Here is a 23623-nt window from a genome sequence, read left to right as displayed (position 1 = left end):
CAGCGTTAGAGACAGAGAGGTCAGACAGGGAAGTGGTGTCGTCTGATCCCGGCATTACAGACAGAGAGGTCAGACAGGGAAGTGGTGTAGTCTGATCCCGGGATTAGAGACAGAGGTCAGTGAGGGAAGTGGTGTAGTCTGATCATGGCATTAAAGACAGAGAGGTCAGTCAGGGAAGTGGTGTCGTCTGATCCCGGGATTAGAGAAAGAGAAGTCGGAGAGGGAAGTGGTGTAGACTGATCCCGGCATTAGATACAGAGGTCAGACAGGGAAGTGGTGTCGTCTGATCCCGGCATTACAGACAGAGAGGTCAGACAGGGAAGTGGTGTAGTCTGATCCCGGGATTAGAGACAGAGGTCAGTGAGGGAAGTGGTGTAGTCTGATCATGGCATTAAAGACAGAGAGGTCAGTCAGGGAAGTGGTGTCGTCTGATCCCGGGATTAGAGAAAGAGAAGTCGGAGAGGGAAGTGGTGTAGTCTGATCCCGGCATTACAGACAGAGAGATCGGACAGAGAAGTGGTGTAGTCTGATCCCGGCATTACAGACAGAGAGGTCAGACAGGGAAGTGGTGTAGTCTGATCCCGGGATTAGAGACAGAGGTCAGTGAGGGAAGAGGTGTAGTCTGATCATGGCCTTAGAGACAGAGAGGTCAGACAGGGAAGTGGTGTAGTCTGATCCCGGGATTAGAGACAGAGGTCAGTGAGGAAAGTGGTGTAGTCTGATCCCGGCATTAGAGACAGAGAGGTCGGACAGGGAAGTGGTGTAGTCTGATCCCGGCATTACAGACAGAGGTCAGTGAGGGAAGTGGTGTAGTCTGATCATGGCATTAGAGACAGAGGTCGGTTAGGAAAGTGGTGTAATCTGATCCCAGCGTTAGAGACAGAGAGGTCGGAAAGGGAAGTGGTGTAGTCCGATCATGGCATTAGAGACAGAGGTCGGTTAGGAAAGTGGTGTAGTCTGATCCCGGCGTTAGAGACAGAGAGGTCAGACATGGAAGTGGTGTAGTCTGATCCCGGCATTAGAGACAGAGAGGTCGGACAGGGAATTGGTGTAGCCTGATCCCGGCATTACAGACAGGGATGTTGGACAGGGAAGTGGTGTAGTCTGATCCCGGCATTACAGACAGAGAGGTCGGACAGGGAAGTTGTGTAGTCTGATGCCGGCATTACAGACAGGGATGTTGGACAGGGAAGTGGTGTAGTCTGATCCGGGCATTACAGACAGAGAGGTCGGACAGGGAAGTGGTGTAGTCTGATCACGGCATTACAGACAGAGGTCAGTGAGGGAAGTGGTGTAGTCTGATCATGGCATTAGAGACAGAGGTCGGTCAGGAAAGTGGTGTAGTCTGATCCCGGCGTTAGAGACAGAGAGGTCAGACATGGAAGTGGTGTAGTCTGATTCCGGCATTAGAGACAGAGAGGTCGGACAGGGAAGTGGTGTAGTCTGATTCCGACATTAGCGACAGAGAGGTCGGTGAGGGAAGAGGTGTAGTCTGATCCCGGCATTACAGACAGAGAGGTCGGACAGGGAAGTTGTGTAGTCTGATCCCGGCATTAGAGACAGAGAGGTCAGACAGGGAAGTGGTGTAGTCTGATCCCGGCATTACAGACAGAGAGGTCGGACAGGGAAGTGGTGTAGTCTGATCCCGGCATTACAGACAGAGGTCAGTGAGGGAAGTGGTGTAGTCTGATCCCGGCATTACAGACAGGGATGTTGGACAGGGAAGTGGTGTAGTCTGATCCCGGCATTGCAGACAGGGATGTTGGACAGGGAAGTGGTGTAGTCTGATCCCGGCATTACAGACAGAGAGGTCGGACAGGGAAGTTGTGTAGTCTGATCCCGGCATTACAGACAGGGATGTTGGACAGGGAAGTGGTGTAGTCTGATCCCGGCATTACAGACAGAGAGGTCGGACAGGGAAGTTGTGTAGTCTGATCCCGGCATTAGAGACAGAGAGGTCAGACAGGGAAGTGGTGTAGTCAGATTCCGGCATTACAGACAGAGAGGTCGGACAGGGAAGTTGTGTAGTCTGATCCCGGCATTACAGACAGGGATGTTGGACAGGGAAGTGGTGTAGTCTGATCCCGGCATTACAGACAGAGAGGTCGGACAGGGAAGTTGTGTAGTCTGATCCCGGCATTAGATACAGAGGTCAGTCAAGAAAGTGATGTAGTCTGATCCCGGCATTAGAGACAGAGAGGTCGGAGAGGGAAGTGGTGTAGTCTGATCCCGGCATTAGAGACAGAGAGGTCGGACAGGGATGTGGTGTAGTCTGATCCCGGCATTAGAGACAGAGAGGTCAGACAGGGAAGTGGTGTAGTCTGATCCCGGCATTACAGACAGGGAGGTTGGACAGGGAAGTGGTGTAGTCTGATCCCGGGATTAGAGAAAGAGAAGTCGGAGAGGGAAGTGGTGTAGACTGATCTCGGCATTACAGACAGAGGTCAGTGAGGGAAGTGGTGTAGTCAGATCATGGCATTAGAGACAGAGGTCGGTTAGGAAAGTGGTGTAGTCTGATCCCAGCGTTAGAGACAGAGAGGTCAGACAGGGAAGTGGTGTCGTCTGATCCCGGCATTACAGACAGAGAGGTCAGACAGGGAAGTGGTGTAGTCTGATCCCGGGATTAGAGACAGAGGTCAGTGAGGGAAGTGGTGTAGTCTGATCATGGCATTAAAGACAGAGAGGTCAGTCAGGGAAGTGGTGTCGTCTGATCCCGGGATTAAAGAAAGAGAAGTCGGAGAGGGAAGTGGTGTAGACTGATCCCGGCATTAGATACAGAGGTCAGACAGGGAAGTGGTGTCGTCTGATCCCGGCATTACAGACAGAGAGGTCAGTCAGGGAAGTGGTGTCGTCTGATCCCGGGATTAGAGAAAGAGAAGTCGGAGAGGGAAGTGGTGTAGTCTGATCCCGGCATTACAGACAGAGAGATCGGACAGAGAAGTGGTGTAGTCTGATCCCGGCATTACAGACAGAGAGGTCAGACAGGGAAGTGGTGTAGTCTGATCCCGGGATTAGAGACAGAGGTCAGTGAGGGAAGAGGTGTAGTCTGATCATGGCCTTAGAGACAGAGAGGTCAGACAGGGAAGTGGTGTAGTCTGATCCCGGGATTAGAGACAGAGGTCAGTGAGGGAAGTGGTGTAGTCTGATCATGGCATTAGAGACAGAGAGGTCGGACAGGGATGTTGTGTAGTCTGATCCCGGCATTAGATACAGAGGTCAGTCAAGGAAGTGATGTAGTCTGATCCCGGCATTAGAGACAGAGAGGTCGGACAGGGAAGTGGTGTAGTCTGATCCCGGCATTACAGACAGAGGTCAGTGAGGGAAGTGGTGTAGTCTGATCATGGCATTAGAGACAGAGGTCGGTTAGGAAAGTGGTGTAGTCTGATCCCAGCGTTAGAGACAGAGAGGTCGGAAAGGGAAGTGGTGTAGTCCGATCATGGCATTAGAGACAGAGGTCGGTTAGGAAAGTGGTGTAGTCTGATCCCGGCGTTAGAGACAGAGAGGTCAGACATGGAAGTGGTGTAGTCTGATCCCGGCATTAGAGACAGAGAGGTCAGACAGGGAAGTGGTGTAGTCTGATTCCAGCATTAGAGACAGAGAGGTCGGACAGGGAATTGGTGTAGCCTGATCCCGGCATTACAGACAGGGATGTTGGACAGGGAAGTGGTGTAGTCTGATCCCGGCATTACAGACAGAGAGGTCGGACAGGGAAGTTGTGTAGTCTGATGCCGGCATTACAGACAGGGATGTTGGACAGGGAAGTGGTGTAGTCTGATCCCGGCATTACAGACAGAGAGGTCGGACAGGGAAGTTGTGTAGTCTGATTCCGGCATTAGATACAGAGGTCAGTCAAGGAAGTGATGTAGTCTGATCCCGGCATTAGAGACAGAGAGGTCGGACAGGGAAGTGGTGTAGTCTGATCCCGGCATTACAGACAGAGAGATCGGACAAAGAAGTGGTGTAGTCTGATCCCGGCATTACAGACAGAGGTCAGTGAGGGAAGTGGTGTAGTCTGATCATGGCCTTAGAGACAGAGAGGTCAGACAGGGAAGTGGTGTAGTCTGATCCCGGGATTAGAGACAGAGGTCAGTGAGGGAAGTGGTATAGTCTGATCATGGCATTAGAGACAGAGAGGTCGGACAGGGATGTTGTGTAGTCTGATCCCGGCATTAGATACAGAGGTCAGTCAAGGAAGTGATGTAGTCTGATCCCGGCATTAGAGACAGAGAGGTCGGACAGGGAATTGGTGTAGTCTGATCCCGGCATTACAGACAGAGGTCAGTGAGGGAAGTGGTGTAGTCTGATCATGGCATTAGAGACAGAGGTCGGTTAGGAAAGTGGTGTAGTCTGATCCCAGCGTTAGAGACAGAGAGGTCGGAAAGGGAAGTGGTGTAGTCTGATCATGGCATTAGAGACAGAGGTCGGTTAGGAAAGTGGTGTAGTCTGATCCCGGCGTTAGAGACAGAGAGGTCAGACATGGAAGTGGTGTAGTCTGATCCCGGCATTAGAGACAGAGAGGTCAGACAGGGGAGTGGTGTAGTCTGATTCCAGCATTAGAGACAGAGAGGTCGGACAGGGAATTGGTGTAGCTTGATCCCGGCATTACACACAGGGATGTCGGACAGGGAAGTGCTGTAGTCTGATCCCGGCATTACAGACAGAGAGGTCGGACAGGGAAGTTGTGTAGTCTGATCCCGGCATTACAGACAGGGAGGTTGGACAGGGAAGTGGTGTAGTCTGATCCCGGCATTACAGACAGAGAGGTCGGACAGGGAAGTGGTGTAGTCTGATCCCGGCATTACAGACAGAGGTCAGTGAGGGAAGTGGTGTAGTCTGATAATGGCATTAGAGACAGAGGTCGGTCAGGAAAGTGGTGTAGTCTGATCCCGGCGTTAGAGACAGAGAGGTCAGACATGGAAGTGGTGTAGTCTGATTCCGGCATTAGAGACAGAGAGGTCGGACAGGGAAGTGGTGTAGTCTGATTCCGGCATTAGAGACAGAGAGGTCGGACAGGGAAGAGGTGTAGTCTGATCCCGGCATTACAGACAGAGAGGTCGGACAGGGAAGTGGTGTAGTCTGATCCCGGCATTACAGACAGAGGTCAGTGAGGGAAGTGGTGTAGCCTAATCCCGGCATTACAGACAGGGATGTTGGACAGGGAAGTGGTGTAGTCTGATCCCGGCATTGCAGACAGGGATGTTGGACAGGGAAGTGGTGTAGTCTGATCCCGGCATTACAGACAGAGAGGTCGGACAGGGAAGTTGTGTAGTCTGATCCCGGCATTAGAGACAGAGAGGTCAGACAGGGAAGTGGTGTAGTCTGATCCCGGCATTACAGACAGAGAGGTCGGACAGGGAAGTTGTGTAGTCTGATCCCGGCATTACAGACAGGGATGTTGGACAGGGAAGTGGTGTAGTCTGATCCCGGCATTACAGACAGAGGTCAGTGAGGGAAGTGGTGAGGCCTAAACCCGGCATTACAGACAGGGATGTTGGACAGGGAAGTGGTGTAGTCTGATCCCGGCATTACAGACAGAGAGGTCGGACAGGGAAGTGGTGTAGTCTGATCCCGGCATTACAGACAGAGGTCAGTGAGGGAAGTGGTGTAGCCTAATCCCGGCATTACAGACAGGGATGTTGGACAGGGAAGTGGTGTAGTCTGATCCCGGCATTGCAGACAGGGATGTTGGACAGGGAAGTGGTGTAGTCTGATCCCGGCATTACAGACAGAGAGGTCGGACAGGGAAGTTGTGTAGTCTGATCCCGGCATTAGAGACAGAGAGGTCAGACAGGGAAGTGGTGTAGTCTGATCCCGGCATTACAGACAGAGAGGTCGGACAGGGAAGTTGTGTAGTCTGATCCCGGCATTACAGACAGGGATGTTGGACAGGGAAGTGGTGTAGTCTGATCCCGGCATTACAGACAGAGAGGTCGGACAGGGAAGTTGTGTAGTCTGATCCCGGCATTAGATACAGAGGTCAGTCAAGGAAGTGATGTAGTCTGATCCCGGCATTAGAGACAGAGAGGTCGGACAGGGAAGTGGTGTCGTCTGATCCCGGCAATAGAGACAGAGAGGTCGGACAGGGAAGTGGTGTCGTCTGATCCCGGCATTAGAGACAGAGAGGTCAGACAGGGAAGTGGTGTAGTCTGATCCCGGCATTACAGACAGGGAGGTTGGACAGGGAAGTGGTGTAGTCTGATCCCGGGATTAGAGAAAGAGAAGTCGGACAGGGAAGTGGTGTAGTCTGATCCCGGCATTACAGACAGAGGTCAGTGAGGGAAGTGGTGTAGTCTGATCATGGCATTAGAGACAGAGGTCGGTTACGAAAGTGGTGTAGTCTGATCCCAGCGTTAGAGACAGAGAGGTCAGACAGGGAAGTGGTGTCGTCTGATCCCGGCATTACAGACAGACAGGTCAGACAGGGAAGTGGTGTAGTCTGATCCCGGGATTAGAGACAGAGGTCAGTGAGGGAAGTGGTGTAGTCTGACCATGGCATTAAAGACAGAGAGGTCAGTCAGGGAAGTGGTGTCGTCTGATCCCGGGATTAGAGACAGAGAAGTCGGACAGGGAAGTCGTGTAGTCTGATCCTGGCATTAGAGACAGAGAGGTCGGACAGGGAAGTGGTGTAGTCTGATCCCGGCATTAGAGACAGAGAGGTCGGACAGGGAAGTGGTGTAGTCTGATCCCGGCATTACAGACAGGGAGGTTGGACAGGGAAGTAGTGTAGTCTGATCCCGGCATTAGAGACAGAGAGGTCGGACAGGGAAGTGGTGTAGTCTGATCCCGGCATTACAGACAGAGGTCAGTGAGGGAAGTGGTGTAGTCTGATCCCGGCATTACAGACAGAGAGGTCGGACAGGGAAGTGGTGTAGTCTGATCCCGGCATTACAGACAGAGGTCAGTGAGGGAAGTGGTGTAGTCTGATAATGGCATTAGAGACAGAGGTCGGTCAGGAAAGTGGTGTAGTCTGATCCCGGCGTTAGAGACAGAGAGGTCAGACATGGAAGTGGTGTAGTCTGATCCCGGCATTAGAGACAGAGAGGTCAGACAGGGAAGTGGTGTAGTCTGATCCCGGGATTAGAGACAGAGGTCAGTGAGGGAAGTGGTGTAGTCTGATCATGGCATTAGAGACAGAGAGGTCAGTCAGGGAAATGGTGTCGTCTGATCCCGGGATTAGAGACAGAGAGGTCGGACAGGGATGTGGTGTAGTCTGATCCCGGCATTACAGACAGGGAGGTTGGACAGGGAAGTGGCGTAGTCTGATCCCGGGATTAGAGAAAGAGAAGTCGGACAGGGAAGTGGTGTAGTCTGATCCCGGCATTACAGACAGAGGTCAGTGAGGGAAGGGGTGTAGTCAGATCATGGCATTAGAGACAGAGGTCGGTTAGGAAAGTGGTGTAGTCTGATCCCAGCGTTAGAGACAGAGAGGTCAGACAGGGAAGTGGTGTCGTCTGATCCCGGCATTACAGACAGAGAGGTCAGACAGGGAAGTGGTGTAGTCTGATCCCGGGATTAGAGACAGAGGTCAGTGAGGGAAGAGGTGTAGTCTGATCATGGCCTTAGAGACATAGAGGTCAGACAGGGAAGTGGTGTAGTCTGATCCCGGGATTAGAGACAGAGGTCAGTGAGGGAAGTCGTGTAGTCTGATCATGGCATTAGAGACAGAGAGGTCGGACAGGGATGTTGTGTAGTCTGATCCCGGCATTAGATACAGAGGTCAGTCAAGGAAGTGATGTAGTCTGATCCCGGCATTAGAGACAGAGAGGTCGGACAGGGAAGTGGTGTAGTCTGATCCCGGCATTACAGACAGAGGTCAGTGAGGGAAGTGGTGTAGTCTGATCCCGGCATTACAGACAGAGAGGTCGGACAGGGAAGTGATGTAGTCTGATCCCGGCATTAGAGACAGAGAGGTCGGACAGGGAAGTGGTGTAGTCAGATCATGGCATTAGAGACAGAGGTCGGTTAGGAAAGTGGTGTAGTCTGATCCCAGCGTTAGAGACAGAGAGGTCAGACAGGGAAGTGGTGTCGTCTGATCCCGGCATTACAGACAGAGAGGTCAGACAGGGAAGTGGTGTAGTCTGATCCCGGGATTAGAGACAGAGGTCAGTGAGGGAAGTGGTGTAGTCTGATCATGGCATTAAAGACAGAGAGGTCAGTCAGGGAAGTGGTGTCGTGTGATCCCGGGATTAGAGACAGAGAAGTCGGACAGGGAAGTAGTGTAGTCTGATCCTGGCATTAGAGACAGAGAGGTCGGACAGGGAAGTGGTGTAGTCTGATCCCGGCATTAGAGACAGAGAGGTCAGACAGGGAAGTGGTGTAGTCTGATTCCGGCATTACAGACAGGGAGGTTGGACAGGGAAGTGGTGTAGTCTGATCCCGGCATTAGCGACAGAGAGGTCGGACAGGGAAGTGGTGTAGTCTGATCCCGGCATTACAGACAGAGGTCAGTGAGGGAAGTGGTGTAGTCTGATCCCGGCATTACAGACAGAGAGGTCGGACAGGGAAGTGGTGTAGTCTGATCCCGGCATTACAGACAGAGGTCAGTGAGGGAAGTGGTGTAGTCTGATAATGGCATTAGAGACAGAGGTCGGTCAGGAAAGTGGTGTAGTCTGATCCCGGCGTTAGAGACAGAGAGGTCAGACATGGAAGTGGTGTAGTCTGATTCCGGCATTAGAGACAGAGAGGTCGGACAGGGAAGTGGTGTAGTCTGATTCCGGCATTAGAGACAGAGAGGTCGGACAGGGAAGAGGTGTAGTCTGATCCCGGCATTACAGACAGAGAGGTCGGACAGGGAAGTGGTGTAGTCTGATCCCGGCATTACAGACAGAGGTCAGTGAGGGAAGTGGTGTAGCCTAATCCCGGCATTACAGACAGGGATGTTGGACAGGGAAGTGGTGTAGTCTGATCCCGGCATTGCAGACAGGGATGTTGGACAGGGAAGTGGTGTAGTCTGATCCCGGCATTACAGACAGAGAGGTCGGACAGGGAAGTTGTGTAGTCTGATCCCGGCATTAGAGACAGAGAGGTCAGACAGGGAAGTGGTGTAGTCTGATCCCGGCATTACAGACAGAGAGGTCGGACAGGGAAGTTGTGTAGTCTGATCCCGGCATTACAGACAGGGATGTTGGACAGGGAAGTGGTGTAGTCTGATCCCGGCATTACAGACAGAGGTCAGTGAGGGAAGTGGTGTAGCCTAAACCCGGCATTACAGACAGGGATGTTGGACAGGGAAGTGGTGTAGTCTGATCCCGGCATTACAGACAGAGAGGTCGGACAGGGAAGTGGTGTAGTCTGATCCCGGCATTACAGACAGAGGTCAGTGAGGGAAGTGGTGTAGCCTAATCCCGGCATTACAGACAGGGATGTTGGACAGGGAAGTGGTGTAGTCTGATCCCGGCATTGCAGACAGGGATGTTGGACAGGGAAGTGGTGTAGTCTGATCCCGGCATTACAGACAGAGAGGTCGGACAGGGAAGTTGTGTAGTCTGATCCCGGCATTAGAGACAGAGAGGTCAGACAGGGAAGTGGTGTAGTCTGATCCCGGCATTACAGACAGAGAGGTCGGACAGGGAAGTTGTGTAGTCTGATCCCGGCATTACAGACAGGGATGTTGGACAGGGAAGTGGTGTAGTCTGATCCCGGCATTACAGACAGAGAGGTCGGACAGGGAAGTTGTGTAGTCTGATCCCGGCATTAGATACAGAGGTCAGTCAAGGAAGTGATGTAGTCTGATCCCGGCATTAGAGACAGAGAGGTCGGACAGGGAAGTGGTGTCGTCTGATCCCGGCAATAGAGACAGAGAGGTCGGACAGGGAAGTGGTGTCGTCTGATCCCGGCATTAGAGACAGAGAGGTCAGACAGGGAAGTGGTGTAGTCTGATCCCGGCATTACAGACAGGGAGGTTGGACAGGGAAGTGGTGTAGTCTGATCCCGGGATTAGAGAAAGAGAAGTCGGACAGGGAAGTGGTGTAGTCTGATCCCGGCATTACAGACAGAGGTCAGTGAGGGAAGTGGTGTAGTCTGATCATGGCATTAGAGACAGAGGTCGGTTACGAAAGTGGTGTAGTCTGATCCCAGCGTTAGAGACAGAGAGGTCAGACAGGGAAGTGGTGTCGTCTGATCCCGGCATTACAGACAGACAGGTCAGACAGGGAAGTGGTGTAGTCTGATCCCGGGATTAGAGACAGAGGTCAGTGAGGGAAGTGGTGTAGTCTGACCATGGCATTAAAGACAGAGAGGTCAGTCAGGGAAGTGGTGTCGTCTGATCCCGGGATTAGAGACAGAGAAGTCGGACAGGGAAGTCGTGTAGTCTGATCCTGGCATTAGAGACAGAGAGGTCGGACAGGGAAGTGGTGTAGTCTGATCCCGGCATTAGAGACAGAGAGGTCGGACAGGGAAGTGGTGTAGTCTGATCCCGGCATTACAGACAGGGAGGTTGGACAGGGAAGTAGTGTAGTCTGATCCCGGCATTAGAGACAGAGAGGTCGGACAGGGAAGTGGTGTAGTCTGATCCCGGCATTACAGACAGAGGTCAGTGAGGGAAGTGGTGTAGTCTGATCCCGGCATTACAGACAGAGAGGTCGGACAGGGAAGTGGTGTAGTCTGATCCCGGCATTACAGACAGAGGTCAGTGAGGGAAGTGGTGTAGTCTGATAATGGCATTAGAGACAGAGGTCGGTCAGGAAAGTGGTGTAGTCTGATCCCGGCGTTAGAGACAGAGAGGTCAGACATGGAAGTGGTGTAGTCTGATCCCGGCATTAGAGACAGAGAGGTCAGACAGGGAAGTGGTGTAGTCTGATCCCGGGATTAGAGACAGAGGTCAGTGAGGGAAGTGGTGTAGTCTGATCATGGCATTAGAGACAGAGAGGTCAGTCAGGGAAATGGTGTCGTCTGATCCCGGGATTAGAGACAGAGAGGTCGGACAGGGATGTGGTGTAGTCTGATCCCGGCATTACAGACAGGGAGGTTGGACAGGGAAGTGGCGTAGTCTGATCCCGGGATTAGAGAAAGAGAAGTCGGACAGGGAAGTGGTGTAGTCTGATCCCGGCATTACAGACAGAGGTCAGTGAGGGAAGGGGTGTAGTCAGATCATGGCATTAGAGACAGAGGTCGGTTAGGAAAGTGGTGTAGTCTGATCCCAGCGTTAGAGACAGAGAGGTCAGACAGGGAAGTGGTGTCGTCTGATCCCGGCATTACAGACAGAGAGGTCAGACAGGGAAGTGGTGTAGTCTGATCCCGGGATTAGAGACAGAGGTCAGTGAGGGAAGAGGTGTAGTCTGATCATGGCCTTAGAGACATAGAGGTCAGACAGGGAAGTGGTGTAGTCTGATCCCGGCATTACAGACAGAGGTCAGTGAGGGAAGTGGTGTAGTCTGATCATGGCATTAGAGACAGAGGTCGGTTACGAAAGTGGTGTAGTCTGATCCCAGCGTTAGAGACAGAGAGGTCAGACAGGGAAGTGGTGTCGTCTGATCCCGGCATTACAGACAGACAGGTCAGACAGGGAAGTGGTGTAGTCTGATCCCGGGATTAGAGACAGAGGTCAGTGAGGGAAGTGGTGTAGTCTGACCATGGCATTAAAGACAGAGAGGTCAGTCAGGGAAGTGGTGTCGTCTGATCCCGGGATTAGAGACAGAGAAGTCGGACAGGGAAGTCGTGTAGTCTGATCATGGCATTAGAGACAGAGGTCGGTTAGGAAAGTGGTGTAGTCTGATCCCAGCGTTAGAGACAGAGAGGTCAGACAGGGAAGTGGTGTCGTCTGATCCCGGCATTACAGACAGAGAGGTCAGACAGGGAAGTGGTGTAGTCTGATCCCGGGATTAGAGACAGAGGTCAGTGAGGGAAGTGGTGTAGTCTGATCATGGCATTAAAGACAGAGAGGTCAGTCAGGGAAGTGGTGTCGTGTGATCCCGGGATTAGAGACAGAGAAGTCGGACAGGGAAGTAGTGTAGTCTGATCCTGGCATTAGAGACAGAGAGGTCGGACAGGGAAGTGGTGTAGTCTGATCCCGGCATTAGAGACAGAGAGGTCAGACAGGGAAGTGGTGTAGTCTGATTCCGGCATTACAGACAGGGAGGTTGGACAGGGAAGTGGTGTAGTCTGATCCCGGCATTAGCGACAGAGAGGTCGGACAGGGAAGTGGTGTAGTCTGATCCCGGCATTACAGACAGAGGTCAGTGAGGGAAGTGGTGTAGTCTGATGCCGGCATTACAGACAGAGAGGTCGGACAGGGAAGTGGTGTAGTCTGATCCCGGCATTACAGACAGAGGCCAGTGAGGAAAGTGGTGTAGTCTGATCATGGCATTAGAGACAGAGGTCGGTCAGGAAACTGGTGTAGTCTGATCCCGGTGTTAGAGACAGAGAGGTCAGACATGGAAGTGGTGTAGTCTGATCCCGGCATTAGAGACAGAGAGGTCAGACAGGGAAGTGGTGTAGTCTGATTCCAGCATTAGAGACAGAGAGGTCGGACAGGGAAGTGGTGTAGTCTGATCCCGGCATTACAGACAGAGGTCAGTGAGGGAAGTGGTGTAGTCTGATCATGGCCTTAGAGACAGAGAGGTCAGACAGGGAAGTGGTGTAGTCTGATCCCGGGATTAGAGACAGAGGTCGGTCAGGAAAGTGGTGTAGTCTGATCATGGCATTAGAGACAGAGAGGTCAGTCAGGGAAGTGGTGTCGTCTGATCCCGGGATTAGAGACAGAGAGGTCGGACAGGGAAGTGGTGTAGTCTGATCCCGGCATTACAGACAGGGAGGTTGGACAGGGAAGTGGTATAGTCTGATCCCGGGAATAGAGACAGAGAAGTCGGACAGGGAAGTGGTGTAGTGTGATCCCGGCGTTACAGACAGAGGTCAGTGAGGGAAGTGGTGTAGTCAGATCATGGCATTAGAGACAGAGGTCGGTTAGGAAAGTGGTGTAGTCTGATCCCAGCGTTAGAGACAGAGAGGTCAGACATGGAAGTGGTGTAGTCTGATCCCGGCATTAGAGACAGAGAGGTCGGACAGGGAAGTTGTGTAGTCTGATCCCGGCATTACAGACAGGGATGTTGGACAGGGAAGTGGTGTAGTCTGATCCCGGCATTACAGACAGAGTTCAGTGAGGGAAGTGGTGTAGCCTAATCCCGGCATTACAGACAGGAATGTTGGACAGGGAAGTGGTGTAGTCTGATCCCGGCATTACAGACAGAGAGGTCGGACAGGGAAGTGGTGTAGTCTGATCCCGGCATTACAGACAGAGGTCAGTGAGGGAAGTGGTGTAGCCTAATCCCGGCATTACAGACAGGGATGTTGGACAGGGAAGTGGTGTAGTCTGATCCCGGCATTACAGACAGAGAGGTCGGACAGGGAAGTTGTGTAGTCTGATCCCGGCATTAGATAGAGAGGTCAGTCAAGGAAGTGATGTAGTCTGATCCCGGCATTAGAGACAGAGAGGTCGGACAGGGAAGTGGTGTAGTCTGATCCCGGCATTAGAGACAGAGAGGTCGGACAGGGAAGTGGTGTCGTCTGATCCCGGCATTAGAGACAGAGAGGTCAGACAGGGAAGTGGTGTAGTTTGATCCCGGCATTACAGACAGGGAGGTTGGACAGGGAAGTGGTGTAGTCTGATCCCGGGATTAGAGAAAGAGAAGTCGGACAGGGAAGTGGTGTAGTCTGATCCCGGCATTACAGACAGAGGTCAGTGAGGGAAGTGGTGTAGTCTGATCATGGCATTAGAGACAGAGGTCGGTTAGGAAAGTGGTGTAGTCTGATGCCAGCGTTAGAGACAGAGAGGTCAGACAGGGAAGTGGTGTCGTCTGATCCCGGCATTACAGACAGAGAGGTCAGACAGGGAAGTGGTGTAGTCTGATCCCGGGATTAGAGACAGAGGTCAGTGAGGGAAGTGGTGTAGTCTGACCATGGCATTAAAGACAGAGAGATCAGTCAGGGAAGTGGTGTCGTCTGATCCCGGGATTAGAGACAGAGAAGTCGGACAGGGAAGTCGTGTAGTCTGATCCTGGCATTAGAGACAGAGAGGTCGGACAGGGAAGTGGTGTAGTCTGGTCCCGGCATTAGAGACAGAGAGGTCAGACAGGGAAGTGGTGTAGTCTGATTCCGGCATTACAGACAGGGAGGTTGGACAGGGAAGTGGTGTAGTCTGATCCCGGCATTAGCGACAGAGAGGTCGGACAGGGAAGTTGTGTAGTCTGATCCCGGCATTAGATAGAGAGGTCAGTCAAGGAAGTGATGTAGTCTGATCCCGGCATTAGAGACAGAGAGGTCGGACAGGGAAGTGGTGTAGTCTGATCCCGGCATTAGAGACAGAGAGGTCGGACAGGGAAGTGGTGTCGTCTGATCCCGGCATTAGAGACAGAGAGGTCAGACAGGGAAGTGGTGTAGTTTGATCCCGGCATTACAGACAGGGAGGTTGGACAGGGAAGTGGTGTAGTCTGATCCCGGGATTAGAGAAAGAGAAGTCGGACAGGGAAGTGGTGTAGTCTGATCCCGGCATTACAGACAGAGGTCAGTGAGGGAAGTGGTGTAGTCTGATCATGGCATTAGAGACAGAGGTCGGTTAGGAAAGTGGTGTAGTCTGATGCCAGCGTTAGAGACAGAGAGGTCAGACAGGGAAGTGGTGTCGTCTGATCCCGGCATTACAGACAGAGAGGTCAGACAGGGAAGTGGTGTAGTCTGATCCCGGGATTAGAGACAGAGGTCAGTGAGGGAAGTGGTGTAGTCTGACCATGGCATTAAAGACAGAGAGATCAGTCAGGGAAGTGGTGTCGTCTGATCCCGGGATTAGAGACAGAGAAGTCGGACAGGGAAGTCGTGTAGTCTGATCCTGGCATTAGAGACAGAGAGGTCGGACAGGGAAGTGGTGTAGTCTGGTCCCGGCATTAGAGACAGAGAGGTCAGACAGGGAAGTGGTGTAGTCTGATTCCGGCATTACAGACAGGGAGGTTGGACAGGGAAGTGGTGTAGTCTGATCCCGGCATTAGCGACAGAGAGGTCGGACAGGGAAGTGGTGTAGTCTGATCCCGGCATTACAGACAGAGGTCAGTGAGGGAAGTGGTGTAGTCTGATCCCGGCATTACAGACAGAGAGGTCGGACAGGGAAGTGGTGTAGTCTGATCCCGGGATTAGAGACAGAGGTCGGTCAGGAAAGTGGTGTAGTCTGATCATGGCATTAGAGACAGAGAGGTCAGTCAGGGAAGTGGTGTCGTCTGATCCCGGGATTAGAGACAGAGAGGTCGGACAGGGAAGTGGTGTAGTCTGATCCCGGCATTACAGACAGGGAGGTTGGACAGGGAAGTGGTATAGTCTGATCCCGGGAATAGAGACAGAGAAGTCGGACAGGGAAGTGGTGTAGTGTGATCCCGGCATTACAGACAGAGGTCAGTGAGGGAAGTGGTGTAGTCAGATCATGGCATTAGAGACAGAGGTCGGTTAGGAAAGTGGTGTAGTCTGATCCCAGCGTTAGAGACAGAGAGGTCAGACATGGAAGTGGTGTAGTCTGATCCCGGCATTAGAGACAGAGAGGTCGGACAGGGAAGTTGTGTAGTCTGATCCCGGCATTACAGACAGGGATGTTGGACAGGGAAGTGGTGTAGTCTGATCCCGGCATTACAGACAGAGGTCAGTGAGGGAAGTGGTGTAGCCTAATCCCGGCATTACAGACAGGAATGTTGGACAGGGAAGTGGTGTAGTCTGATCCCGGCATTACAGACAGAGAGGTCGGACAGGGAAGTGGTGTAGTCTGATCCCGGCATTACAGACAGAGGTCAGTGAGGGAAGTGGTGTAGCCTAATCCCGGCATTACAGACAGGGATGTTGGACAGGGAAGTGGTGTAGTCTGATCCCGGCATTACAGACAGAGAGGTCGGACAGGGAAGTTGTGTAGTCTGATCCCGGCATTAGATAGAGAGGTCAGTCAAGGAAGTGATGTAGTCTGATCCCGGCATTAGAGACAGAGAGGTCGGACAGGGAAGTGGTGTAGTCTGATCCCGGCATTAGAGACAGAGAGGTCGGACAGGGAAGTGGTGTCGTCTGATCCCGGCATTAGAGACAGAGAGGTCAGACAGGGAAGTGGTGTAGTTTGATCCCGGCATTACAGACAGGGAGGTTGGACAGGGAAGTGGTGTAGTCTGATCCCGGGATTAGAGAAAGAGAAGTCGGACAGGGAAGTGGTGTAGTCTGATCCCGGCATTACAGACAGAGGTCAGTGAGGGAAGTGGTGTAGTCTGATCATGGCATTAGAGACAGAGGTCGGTTAGGAAAGTGGTGTAGTCTGATGCCAGCGTTAGAGACAGAGAGGTCAGACAGGGAAGTGGTGTCGTCTGATCCCGGCATTACAGACAGAGAGGTCAGACAGGGAAGTGGTGTAGTCTGATCCCGGGATTAGAGACAGAGGTCAGTGAGGGAAGTGGTGTAGTCTGACCATGGCATTAAAGACAGAGAGATCAGTCAGGGAAGTGGTGTCGTCTGATCCCGGGATTAGAGACAGAGAAGTCGGACAGGGAAGTCGTGTAGTCTGATCCTGGCATTAGAGACAGAGAGGTCGGACAGGGAAGTGGTGTAGTCTGATCCCGGCATTAGAGACAGAGAGGTCGGACAGGGAAGTGGTGTAGTCTGATCCCGGCATTACAGACAGAGGTCAGTGAGGGAAGTGGTGTAGTCTGATCCTGGCATTAGAGACAGAGAGGTCGGAGAGGGAAGTGGTGTAGTCTGATCCCGGCATTAGAGACAGAGAGGTCAGACAGGGAAGTGGTGTAGTCTGATTCCGGCATTACAGACAGGGAGGTTGGACAGGGAAGTGGTGTAGTCTGATCCCGGCATTAGCGACAGAGAGGTCGGACAGGGAAGTGGTGTAGTCTGATCCCGGCATTACAGACAGAGGTCAGTGAGGGAAGTGGTGTAGTCTGATCCCGGCATTACAGACAGAGAGGTCGGACAGGGAAGTGGTGTAGTCTGATCCCGGCATTACAGACAGAGGCCAGTGAGGAAAGTGGTGTAGTCTGATCATGGCATTAGAGACAGAGGTCGGTCAGGAAACTGGTGTAGTCTGATCCCGGTGTTAGAGACAGAGAGGTCAGACATGGAAGTGGTGTAGTCTGATCCCGGCATTAGAGACAGAGAGGTCAGACAGGGAAGTGGTGTAGTCTGATTCCAGCATTAGAGACAGAGAGGTCGGACAGGGAAGTGGTGTAGTCTGATCCCGGCATTACAGACAGAGGTCAGTGAGGGAAGTGGTGTAGTCTGATCATGGCCTTAGAGACAGAGAGGTCAGACAGGGAAGTGGTGTAGTCTGATCCCGGGATTAGAGACAGAGGTCGGTCAGGAAAGTGGTGTAGTCTGATCATGGCATTAGAGACAGAGAGGTCAGTCAGGGAAGTGGTGTCGTCTGATCCCGGGATTAGAGACAGAGAGGTCGGACAGGGAAGTGGTGTAGTCTGATCCCGGCATTACAGACAGGGAGGTTGGACAGGGAAGTGGTATAGTCTGATCCCGGGAATAGAGACAGAGAAGTCGGACAGGGAAGTGGTGTAGTGTGATCCCGGCATTACAGACAGAGGTCAGTGAGGGAAGTGGTGTAGTCAGATCATGGCATTAGAGACAGAGGTCGGTTAGGAAAGTGGTGTAGTCTGATCCCAGCGTTAGAGACAGAGAGGTCAGACATGGAAGTGGTGTAGTCTGATCCCGGCATTAGAGACAGAGAGGTCGGACAGGGAAGTTGTGTAGTCTGATCCCGGCATTACAGACAGGGATGTTGGACAGGGAAGTGGTGTAGTCTGATCCCGGCATTACAGACAGAGGTCAGTGAGGGAAGTGGTGTAGCCTAATCCCGGCATTACAGACAGGAATGTTGGACAGGGAAGTGGTGTAGTCTGATCCCGGCATTACAGACAGAGAGGTCGGACAGGGAAGTGGTGTAGTCTGATCCCGGCATTACAGACAGAGGTCAGTGAGGGAAGTGGTGTAGCCTAATCCCGGCATTACAGACAGGGATGTTGCACAGGGAAGTGGTGTAGTCTGATCCCGGCATTACAGACAGAGAGGTCGGACAGGGAAGTTGTGTAGTCTGATCCCGGCATTAGATAGAGAGGTCAGTCAAGGAAGTGATGTAGTCTGATCCCGGCATTAGAGACAGAGAGGTCGGACAGGGAAGTGGTGTAGTCTGATCCCGGCATTAGAGACAGAGAGGTCGGACAGGGAAGTGGTGTCGTCTGATCCCGGCATTAGAGACAGAGAGGTCGGACAGGGAAGTGGTCTAGTCTGATCCCGGCATTAGAGACAGAGAGGTCGGACAGGGAAGTGGTGTAGTCTGATCCCGGCATTACAGACAGAGGTCATTGAGGGAAGTGGTGTAGTCTGATCCTGGCATTAGAGACAGAGAGGTCGGACAGGGAAGTGGTGTCGTCTGATCCCGGCATTAGAGACAGAGAGGTCAGACAGGGAAGTGGTGTAGTCTGATCCCGGCATTACAGACAGGGAGGTTGGACAGGGAAGTGGTGTAGTCTGATCCCGGGATTAGAGAAAGAGAAGTCGGACAGGGAAGTGGTGTAGTCTGATCCCGGCATTACAGACAGAGGTCAGTGAGGGAAGTGGTGTAGTCTGATCCTGGCATTAGAGACAGAGAGGTTGGACAGGGAAGTGGTGTAGTCTGATCCCGGGATTAGAGAAAGAGAAGTCGGACAGGGAAGTGGTGTAGTCTGATCCCGGCATTACAGACAGAGGTCAGTGAGGGAAGTGGTGTAGTCTGATCATGGCATTAGAGACAGAGGTCGGTTAGGAAAGTGGTGTAGTCTGATCCCAGCGTTAGAGACAGAGAGGTCAGACAGGGAAGTGGTGTCGTCTGATCCCGGCATTACAGGCAGACAGGTCAGACAGGGAAGTGGTGTAGTCTAATCCCGGGATTAGAGACAGAGGTCAGTGAGGGAAGTGGTGTAGTCTGACCATGGCATTAAAGACAGAGAGGTCAGTCAGGGAAGTGGTGTCGTCTGATCCCGGGATTAGAGACAGAGAAGTCGGACAGGGAAGTCGTGTAGTCTGATCCTGGCATTAGAGACAGAGAGGTCGGACAGGGAAGTGGTGTAGTCTGATCCCGGCATTAGAGACAGAGAGGTCGGACAGGGAAGTGGTGTAGTCTGATCCCGGCATTACAGACAGGGAGGTTGGACAGGGAAGTGGTGTAGTCTGATCCCGGCATTAGAGACAGAGAGGTCGGACAGGGAAGTGGTGTAGTCTGATCCCGGCATTACAGACAGAGGTCAGTGAGGGAAGTGGTGTAGTCTGATCCCGGCATTACAGACAGAGAGGTCGGACAGGGAAGTGGTGTAGTCTGATCCCGGCATTACAGACAGAGGTCAGTGAGGGAAGTGGTGTAGTCTGATAATGGCATTAGAGACAGAGGTCGGTCAGGAAAGTGGTGTAGTCTGATCCCGGCGTTAGAGACAGAGAGGTCAGACATGGAAGTGGTGTAGTCTGATCCCGGCATTAGAGACAGAGAGGTCAGACAGGGAAGTGGTGTAGTCTGATCCCGGGATTAGAGACAGAGGTCAGTGAGGGAAGTGGTGTAGTCTGATCATGGCATTAGAGACAGAGAGGTCAGTCAGGGAAATGGTGTCGTCTGATCCCGGGATTAGAGACAGAGAGGTCGGACAGGGATGTGGTGTAGTCTGATCCCGGCATTACAGACAGGGAGGTTGGACAGGGAAGTGGCGTAGTCTGATCCCGGGATTAGAGAAAGAGAAGTCGGACAGGGAAGTGGTGTAGTCTGATCCCGGCATAACAGACAGAGGTCAGTGAGGGAAGTGGTGTAGTCTGATCCCGGCATTACAGACAGAGAGGTCGGACAGGGAAGTGGTGTAGTCTGATCCCGGCATTACAGACAGAGGTCAGACAGGGAAGTGGTGTCGTCTGATCCCGGCATTACAGACAGAGAGGTCAGACAGGGAAGTGGTGTAGTCTGATCCCGGGATTAGAGACAGAGGTCAGTGAGGGAAGAGGTGTAGTCTGATCATGGCCTTAGAGACATAGAGGTCAGACAGGGAAGTGGTGTAGTCTGATCCCGGGATTAGAGACAGAGGTCAGTGAGGGAAGTCGTGTAGTCTGATCATGGCATTAGAGACAGAGAGGTCGGACAGGGATGTTGTGTAGTCTGATCCCGGCATTAGATACAGAGGTCAGTCAAGGAAGTGATGTAGTCTGATCCCGGCATTAGAGACAGAGAGGTCGGACAGGGAAGTGGTGTAGTCTGATCCCGGCATTACAGACAGAGGTCAGTGAGGGAAGTGGTGTAGTCTGATCCCGGCATTACAGACAGAGAGGTCGGACAGGGAAGTGATGTAGTCTGATCCCGGCATTAGAGACAGAGAGGTCGGACAGGGAAGTGGTGTAGTCAGATCATGGCATTAGAGACAGAGGTCGGTTAGGAAAGTGGTGTAGTCTGATCCCAGCGTTAGAGACAGAGAGGTCAGACAGGGAAGTGGTGTCGTCTGATCCCGGCATTACAGACAGAGAGGTCAGACAGGGAAGTGGTGTAGTCTGATCCCGGGATTAGAGACAGAGGTCAGTGAGGGAAGTGGTGTAGTCTGATCATGGCATTAAAGACAGAGAGGTCAGTCAGGGAAGTGGTGTCGTGTGATCCCGGGATTAGAGACAGAGAAGTCGGACAGGGAAGTAGTGTAGTCTGATCCTGGCATTAGAGACAGAGAGGTCGGACAGGGAAGTGGTGTAGTCTGATCCCGGCATTAGAGACAGAGAGGTCAGACAGGGAAGTGGTGTAGTCTGATTCCGGCATTACAGACAGGGAGGTTGGACAGGGAAGTGGTGTAGTCTGATCCCGGCATTAGCGACAGAGAGGTCGGACAGGGAAGTGGTGTAGTCTGATCCCGGCATTACAGACAGAGGTCAGTGAGGGAAGTGGTGTAGTCTGATGCCGGCATTACAGACAGAGAGGTCGGACAGGGAAGTGGTGTAGTCTGATCCCGGCATTACAGACAGAGGCCAGTGAGGAAAGTGGTGTAGTCTGATCATGGCATTAGAGACAGAGGTCGGTCAGGAAACTGGTGTAGTCTGATCCCGGTGTTAGAGACAGAGAGGTCAGACATGGAAGTGGTGTAGTCTGATCCCGGCATTAGAGACAGAGAGGTCAGACAGGGAAGTGGTGTAGTCTGATTCCAGCATTAGAGACAGAGAGGTCGGACAGGGAAGTGGTGTAGTCTGATCCCGGCATTACAGACAGAGGTCAGTGAGGGAAGTGGTGTAGTCTGATCATGGCCTTAGAGACAGAGAGGTCAGACAGGGAAGTGGTGTAGTCTGATCCCGGGATTAGAGACAGAGGTCGGTCAGGAAAGTGGTGTAGTCTGATCATGGCATTAGAGACAGAGAGGTCAGTCAGGGAAGTGGTGTCGTCTGATCCCGGGATTAGAGACAGAGAGGTCGGACAGGGAAGTGGTGTAGTCTGATCCCGGCATTACAGACAGGGAGGTTGGACAGGGAAGTGGTATAGTCTGATCCCGGGAATAGAGACAGAGAAGTCGGACAGGGAAGTGGTGTAGTGTGATCCCGGCGTTACAGACAGAGGTCAGTGAGGGAAGTGGTGTAGTCAGATCATGGCATTAGAGACAGAGGTCGGTTAGGAAAGTGGTGTAGTCTGATCCCAGCGTTAGAGACAGAGAGGTCAGACATGGAAGTGGTGTAGTCTGATCCCGGCATTAGAGACAGAGAGGTCGGACAGGGAAGTTGTGTAGTCTGATCCCGGCATTACAGACAGGGATGTTGGACAGGGAAGTGGTGTAGTCTGATCCCGGCATTACAGACAGAGGTCAGTGAGGGAAGTGGTGTAGCCTAATCCCGGCATTACAGACAGGAATGTTGGACAGGGAAGTGGTGTAGTCTGATCCCGGCATTACAGACAGAGAGGTCGGACAGGGAAGTGGTGTAGTCTGATCCCGGCATTACAGACAGAGGTCAGTGAGGGAAGTGGTGTAGCCTAATCCCGGCATTACAGACAGGGATGTTGGACAGGGAAGTGGTGTAGTCTGATCCCGGCATTACAGACAGAGAGGTCGGACAGGGAAGTTGTGTAGTCTGATCCCGGCATTAGATAGAGAGGTCAGTCAAGGAAGTGATGTAGTCTGATCCCGGCATTAGAGACAGAGAGGTCGGACAGGGAAGTGGTGTAGTCTGATCCCGGCATTAGAGACAGAGAGGTCGGACAGGGAAGTGGTGTCGTCTGATCCCGGCATTAGAGACAGAGAGGTCAGACAGGGAAGTGGTGTAGTTTGATCCCGGCATTACAGACAGGGAGGTTGGACAGGGAAGTGGTGTAGTCTGATCCCGGGATTAGAGAAAGAGAAGTCGGACAGGGAAGTGGTGTAGTCTGATCCCGGCATTACAGACAGAGGTCAGTGAGGGAAGTGGTGTAGTCTGATCATGGCATTAGAGACAGAGGTCGGTTAGGAAAGTGGTGTAGTCTGATGCCAGCGTTAGAGACAGAGAGGTCAGACAGGGAAGTGGTGTCGTCTGATCCCGGCATTACAGACAGAGAGGTCAGACAGGGAAGTGGTGTAGTCTGATCCCGGGATTAGAGACAGAGGTCAGTGAGGGAAGTGGTGTAGTCTGACCATGGCATTAAAGACAGAGAGATCAGTCAGGGAAGTGGTGTCGTCTGATCCCGGGATTAGAGACAGAGAAGTCGGACAGGGAAGTCGTGTAGTCTGATCCTGGCATTAGAGACAGAGAGGTCGGACAGGGAAGTGGTGTAGTCTGGTCCCGGCATTAGAGACAGAGAGGTCAGACAGGGAAGTGGTGTAGTCTGATTCCGGCATTACAGACAGGGAGGTTGGACAGGGAAGTGGTGTAGTCTGATCCCGGCATTAGCGACAGAGAGGTCGGACAGGGAAGTGGTGTAGTCTGATCCCGGCATTACAGACAGAGGTCAGTGAGGGAAGTGGTGTAGTCTGATCCCGGCATTACAGACAGAGAGGTCGGACAGGGAAGTGGTGTAGTCTGATCCCGGGATTAGAGACAGAGGTCGGTCAGGAAAGTGGTGTAGTCTGATCATGGCATTAGAGAAAGAGAGGTCAGTCAGGGAAGTGGTGTCGTCTGATCCCGGGATTAGAGACAGAGAGGTCGGACAGGGAAGTGGTGTAGTCTGATCCCGGCATTACAGACAGGGAGGTTGGACAGGGAAGTGGTATAGTCTGATCCCGGGAATAGAGACAGAGAAGTCGGACAGGGAAGTGGTGTAGTGTGATCCCGGCATTACAGACAGAGGTCAGTGAGGGAAGTGGTGTAGTCAGATCATGGCATTAGAGACAGAGGTCGGTTAGGAAAGTGGTGTAGTCTGATCCCAGCGTTAGAGACAGAGAGGTCAGACATGGAAGTGGTGTAGTCTGATCCCGGCATTAGAGACAGAGAGGTCGGACAGGGAAGTTGTGTAGTCTGATCCCGGCATTACAGACAGGGATGTTGGACAGGGAAGTGGTGTAGTCTGATCCCGGCATTACAGACAGAGGTCAGTGAGGGAAGTGGTGTAGCCTAATCCCGGCATTACAGACAGGAATGTTGGACAGGGAAGTGGTGTAGTCTGATCCCGGCATTACAGACAGAGAGGTCGGACAGGGAAGTGGTGTAGTCTGATCCC

At 52.6% G+C, this 23623-nt stretch overlaps 1 protein-coding gene across 1 annotated transcript in view; it reads right to left on the bottom strand.

The window, feature by feature from the left end:
- Window positions 1-23623, bottom strand: part of LOC130111075 (rap guanine nucleotide exchange factor 1-like) — a 572235-nt gene that overhangs the window by 180585 nt on the left and 368027 nt on the right. The gene's annotated exons all lie outside the window — the stretch shown is intronic.

This window comes from Lampris incognitus, chromosome 1 (genome assembly GCF_029633865.1).
Source record: "Lampris incognitus isolate fLamInc1 chromosome 1, fLamInc1.hap2, whole genome shotgun sequence".
Classification (NCBI taxonomy): domain Eukaryota; kingdom Metazoa; phylum Chordata; class Actinopteri; order Lampriformes; family Lampridae; genus Lampris; species Lampris incognitus.
The sequence above is the reverse complement of the archived record's forward strand: the minus strand, read 5'-3'. Positions and strand labels throughout refer to the sequence as shown.